This window comes from Octopus bimaculoides, chromosome 22, assembly GCF_001194135.2.
Source record: "Octopus bimaculoides isolate UCB-OBI-ISO-001 chromosome 22, ASM119413v2, whole genome shotgun sequence".
Taxonomy (NCBI): domain Eukaryota; kingdom Metazoa; phylum Mollusca; class Cephalopoda; order Octopoda; family Octopodidae; genus Octopus; species Octopus bimaculoides.
This window is the reverse complement of record NC_069002.1, coordinates 7,789,232-7,795,946: the sequence shown is the minus strand read 5'-3', so window position 1 is coordinate 7,795,946 and position 6,715 is coordinate 7,789,232. Positions and strand designations below refer to the sequence as shown.

The 6,715-nt window shown below is 35.5% G+C and overlaps 1 long non-coding RNA gene across 1 annotated transcript in view; it reads right to left on the bottom strand.

Annotated features, from left to right (window-relative positions):
• LOC128250563 (uncharacterized) overlaps window positions 1-3,072 on the bottom strand; it is a 31,065-nt gene extending 27,993 nt beyond the window's left edge. The window contains exon 1 of the long non-coding RNA XR_008266604.1: window positions 2,989-3,072. This is a non-coding gene — a long non-coding RNA (uncharacterized LOC128250563). The remainder of the gene's footprint in view (window positions 1-2,988) is intronic.
• Between the last annotated feature and the right edge of the window lie 3,643 nt (window positions 3,073-6,715).

Genomic DNA, 6,715 nt, shown 5'->3' with positions numbered 1-6,715 from the left:
ATATATATATAGATAGATAGATAGATAGATAGATAGATAGATAGATAGATAGATAGATAGATAGATAGATGGGTGTATATTAAGTGTGGACGTAATAATCCCCACTTTCACACAGAGCTAATATATTTGGCAGAGTCATAAATGCTACAGACACATTCTATATATCTTTTCCACTCTGGAGTCAATAATTTTGATCAGTGTCTGACGGAACCTCACAGATTTACAAAGGTCAAATTGTTCATTCTTTTTTATGGATGATTCATACAAACATTTCTATTCCGTCTGCATATGTGTATACATGTGTATACTTGTGTATACATGTGTATACATGTGTATACATTTATGAATGTATTTATCTTGGCAGGTAAGTATGTGCATATATACGTATATACACACAAAAACATAATCACTAACACAAACGCATACGTAATATTTATATATTCTCATACACATATCTATCTATCTATATATATATATGTGTGTGTGTGTTAGAATATATAAGTGAATATATATATGTGTGTGTTTTTGTATGTGTGTGAGTGTGTGTGTATAGTTAGGTAATGGATATTTCACACAGACGTGATTTTACTTCATTGAAGTGAAAAAGCACTTCATAACGTGATGTCCAGTACAATAATATATATTGAACTTTATGTCGGTGATATACAAGATAAAGGACTGTGTGGTGAATAAGTTTACTTCTGTACCATGTGGTTTCGGGTTCGGTTCTCCGCTTCAGGGAACATTAGGCAAGTCACTTCTTCTATGGCCCAGAGCCCACCAAATCCTTACGAATAGATTTTGTAGAACGGAAATTGAAAGAAGTCCATCGATTATGTGTGTATGTACCCGTATGTGTGAGTGAGTGTGTTTGTGTGTGAGCATGTATGCATGTCTGTTCGTGTGTGTAAGTGTATATGTGTATGCATGTGTGTGGGGCGGGGTGCTATTGTATGTGTTTGGATGTATATATAGAGGTCGTTGTTGCCTTACGACCGACCGACTTTACGACGATTGGGGCGCCAGCTCCCGGCAGCAATAATAAATAGTCCAATTGAAATCTAATGGGATTAATTTCTTAGAAATTGACTCGTCTACGGATGATGTCGGCTAACAAACGCTTACCCTAGATTTGGTTATCGATCGCCACAATCTTGGATGACTATCCTGTCGCATCTATTATGCAGATTAACGGCCCGAAAGGATGAAAAGAAAAGCCGACTTCGACAAAATTTGAACTCAGATCGTAAAGACAATAAACTGTCATCCTTATTTCTTATGAAAACATTAACGTGATTCGGAGAACTATTTCATGTCATCGTGTCACGTTCTTCAGTCAAAATCTTCAGCAATTCAAACATCATGAATATTCAAGTTGCTCTTCAGCTAAACTGTTTCCCTAACATTTTTTTTTTTGATGTTTGTTTATTGCTCAATCTATTTCATTCTGTTTACATTGTTATTTTCTCTTTTCCGCAATATATTTAGGAGGTCTTTGGTTGCATTCTTTTACTACTACTACTACTACTACTACTACTACTACTACTACTACTACTACTATTACTACTACTACTACTACTACTACTACTACTACTACTACTACTACTACGACTACTACTAGTTTTATTATTATTTATACTCTAGGCACAAAGCCATGAGTTTTATTATAATTGTTGATGTTGTGGATATCATCATCATCATCATTATTATTATAAAGCCTGCATGCTAGCAGGATTGCCAGCATGCCAAACAATGTACTTAGCAGTATTTCATCTACCTTAACTTTCTGAGTTCGATTTCCGTTATGGTCCACGTTGCTTTTTCTTCATTTCAGAATCGAAAAAATAATCACCAGTGAAGCACTGGGGTGTATGTGATGGACTCATACCTTTCCTTAAAACTGCTGGCCTCGTACCAGTATATAGTGCTTCGTGAAGGCAAAGTGAAAGAAAAAAACAAGAATAGCACTCAGAGAGTGCAAAACTCCGTCAAGGCAACACCAACGTCCTCTCAACGATTAGCCAGAGATGATTTTTAAAATGAGAACATCTGAACTAAACACGACTGCTCTCACAACCGAGAATATTAAAAATGAACCCGACCGCTCTCAAAAATTTAGTAACAAAAAAAAAGCAGGAAAAATAATCTAGAATCCTTGTCCGGTACCGGATCGATCTCACAAGGCCAAAAGTCCGTGAGAGTTTCATATGAATCCATCCAGCCGTTCTTGAGATATCTTGTCCACGGACAAACACACAAACAACAAACACGACTGAAAACAATACCTCCGCCTTCGCTAAGGTGGAAGTAAATATCATTATTTCTTGGTATAAAGGCAGCCAGCTGGCCGAATCGTTAACACGCCGGGCAAAATGCTTAGCGGCCTTTCGCCCATATTTACGTTCTGGGTTCAAATGCCGTCGAGGTCGACTTTGCCTTTCATCTTCATGGTGTCGACAAAATAAGCATCAGTTGAACGCAGGGGTTACCTTCTCGCCCGAAATTGCTGGCCTTGTGCCAAAACTGGAAACCATTATTTGCTGTCATACGTTATATATTTGTTTTCAATATCTTTTGTATTATTATATTTGTATTATCCTGGAAATTTACATTACTAATTCTTATTGTTCTTGCTTTTATCATATCATAATCATCATGATCATCATCATCGTCGTCATCATTATTATCATTATTAGTGTTGCAGTTGTTGTTGATGTTGATGTTGTTGTATTTTGCGTTTAGAAGCATACACACACCAATAGAAACTACTAGCAGAATATTAGATTATTACCAATTTTTTACTGGATAAATTTTTACAAAATATTTTTGCAAACAAGAACCTTCGAAACATCCCGATATCTGAGATAAACAGAAGACCCGTTTTTTTTAGATATTGTTTTATTTTAACCGTTTTCTTTTCTTTTCATTACGAACTGTGCAATATGGCTTCTTCTACTACTACTAGAATAATGGGAGTGAGATACTTACAAGAATAGCAGCACAAACTGGATACGCCTCCTCAAAATAAATGGACTCTGAAAATGCGAAAACTAATTTAAAAACAGAATGCTGAAAGAAAAAAAAAACAAGCGGAAAATGAAAATAAAGCAACCACAAGTACACTAAATTCACATCAGAAAATACAAATTTACACGTCATAAACAAAATCAGCAACACACATTTTGTTTTCGCTAGTGATACTAATCTAAGAGAAGTTTAGATATCCATAAGTTGCTAGAAAGTGGTATGTCATTAAAGTATGTTCTTGCATCCGAAATTTATCCATCAGGAAGGAAAAGACGTAGCTTCGTTTCGCAGAGCGGGGAGAGTTTCCCAATTGCTCTCGAAAGAACAAGTTATGAAACTCTGAGTGAAGCATATAGAACTGATACGTCTAGTAATATAGGAGTGTGTCTCTGGGCTTCAAAACTAAGGATAAGGTAACAAAGTAAGCAGTATTAGAGCAATACACACTTGTTTATAAACGGGTTCCCCATACTATGTTACGATGCATCATTTGGGCCACGCCTATATACTATTATATTTATGTTGACGTTGGCAAAATATTGACTGGCTTCCGGTAGCGAGGTGAGAAGTGTCTCTTTCAGAAATTTACCCCTATTTTGGGTGCAGAATGAAAAGAGACAATAATCACGGCGCAGGACAGGAAATGTGTAGCAGTTGGTCATTTGAGGACATTCTGAACAGAAGAATTGCAAAGGGAAATAAAGAAGGGAAATGAGCAAAGGTACAGACAGCAACAGGCCCTAAAAGTTGTTGGATCCAGTTGCACGAATGGTTACAGCCCGGAGAATAACGAATGAAATTGTCTTGTCCCGAGCGTTAGAAACGAATGACGAACGAGTTGTAAAATGAACTGTAAATGAATCCTGACACTTACTTTCAATATTGTTTTTAATTTATCAAAGATACAAAATGATGTCCTCTTTATGAAACTCATTTTTGTGATTGGGGTTATTGTATATTTAATATATAACGTAATATTTTAGAGTACAGAGGAGTGTCCATAAACTACAAATAATGAGAATAAAGATTAGGTACCAGTGAAACACTGGGGTCGACGTAATCGACTAGACCCCTCCCCATAAAAATGTCAGGTCTTATACCTTAAGTAGAAAGGATTATTGTTGTTGTTGTTTTTGTTTTTGTTAAGACGGCGAGCTGACAGAATCGTTAGCACGCCGGTCGAGACGCTTAACAGTATTTCGTCTGACTCTACTACGTTCTGAGTTCAAATTCCGCCGTGGTCAATTTTGTGCCTTTCATCCTTTCGGAGTCGATAAATTAGGAACCAGTTGCGTACTGGAGTCGTTCTACTCGACTGGTCCCCTCTCTCAAAATTTCATGCATTGCGCCTTAAGTAAGAAAGATTATTATTATTATTATTATTATTATTATTATCAGTAGCAGCAGATTATATCAAACAAAAACGTATTATTGTCATTATTATCGTTAAAAATAAGTCTTAATTATTAAGATAAATTCAAACCCTTGTGAATAAAATGGTTTTAAAAGTCTTTCAAGAAATTTCATTTGGCATTGTATCTGCACTTGTATATATAGACTTGGGACATAAAAAAAATAATACGAATTTTATACACAATAAATTGGTGGTTAGAGGATTCGAAAAGCAATTTAATTCTAATTATGGGTACTTGATATGCTTTTAAAGAAATGTAAATATAGAACAACCTAAGGGCAAAAAATATTTTGTTTCTATTTGCTGCAGTCCATCTGTTTAAATTACATTCGCTACTTCGGTGGTTTTTGCTTATATTTTCTATTTTTATGTTCATTTTTTTTTCTTAAACGTGAATGAAAGCTTAATATGCTAACAAAATTGGTGTAATGCGCGAGAGCAGAGTCAACAAGTTAATCGTGCATTATTGTAGCATCAATTCAAGTGCCTATACATACAGACATATATACATACATACATACATAGGCAATTCAAACATGAGAACAAAATGAAATAAAAGTCAAAATGATGCACGAAGTGAATGTATTTGGTTGACGCTCATATGTATGTATATATATATATATACCTATCCCACTACATCTCTGTAAATATATATGTATGAGTGTATATATATATATACGTTTCTACTCTAGACACAAGGTCCAAAATTTTGAGGGTAGGGGGCCCGTCGATTAGATCGACCCCAATACGCAACTGGCGATTAATTAATTTATCGGCCCCGAAGGATGAAAGGCAAAGTCGACCATCGCGGAATTTGAACTCAAAGACAGATGCAACAACAGACGAAACACCGCTAAGCATTTCGCCCGCCGTGCTAACGTGTCTGCCAGCTCGCTGCCTCTTATATATATATATATATGTGTGTAGTGTGCATTCGATAACGGGAATAGTCGTAACATCGCCTACGGGTGTCGAACGCCGTTTCTTCTATAAACCTTACAGCAATGCAAACCACTATACCCGATACTATAATAATATTAATGAAAAAAGCTTGACAATCACATCATTATAAAAGTAAACATATATATATCTATGATTTATAATTTCTTCTTCTTCTTCTCTTTCTTCTCTCAATCATTATTTTATTCCAGTCCCTTGTATATTTAATGTGGATTACATTTCCTTCACAACCAGTATCTCTGCCCACTGTTACAACGCTACAAACTACAACGACATTATTCGAAGAGGATTTCACTCGAAACTTTCAAGATAGGACGTCTGTAACAACAACAACAACAACAACAACAACAACAACAACAACAACAATAATAAAAACAACAAGCGGGGGGGGGGGAAACAACATGAAGAAATTTTGCAATAATAATCGGTTTCAAATTGTTTCCGATAATGGAAAACCACTTAGGGTAACACAATATAGATCCATTAAAGACAACATGAATATGGAGAAAGTGTGAAAATACAGAGATGAGACCATTGTTTAACTGAATTAACAATAAAAATAACGAAGGTATGAAGAAGGTGTCTCTACTTAATGTGGTCGACCTACAAGACATAATAGTCAACTACCTTTTAAATCAAATTTTACAATCTTAAAAGAGGAAATACGTTTAAGATAATGTAGTTCTATAAACATTATATTTTATGGGTATTAGATCCTTCGAATTATCTCTGTACATTGGGTTTTTATTTCATGAAAAGGAGCAATTCGTTACTCTCCTACATAAAAGATTTCGCCACTGACATTGAATATATGGCTGGACATTGCCTATATCCTTGTATGAGCGTGCATTTATGAGATCCTATGCAATAAATTCAGGAGATATGCCTGTTATTTTTATTCATTTCAATCTATATATCAAGAAATAAAGCGTTAATACACTTACACAACGAGGTTCTCCGCGACTACATCCAAAATCCCGTTGCTGAAAAGCTAGATTGTGAACTGCATAGCCATATATTAACAGGCTTGTTTCTCAACCATATGGTTCTGAGTTCAGTCCCACTGCGTAGTACCTTAGGCAAGTGCCTTCTACTGTGGTCTTAAGCCGGCCGAAGCCTTGTGGGTAGATTTGGTACACAGAAACTTAAAGAAGCTCGTCCTATATACATATAGCCATGTGTGTTTAATTTTGCATCTGAGTATATCCCCCATACATACATACATACATATTTAGATACATACATATGTATATGCATACGAGGTCTGATCAATAAGTACATACATACATACATACATACATACATACATACATA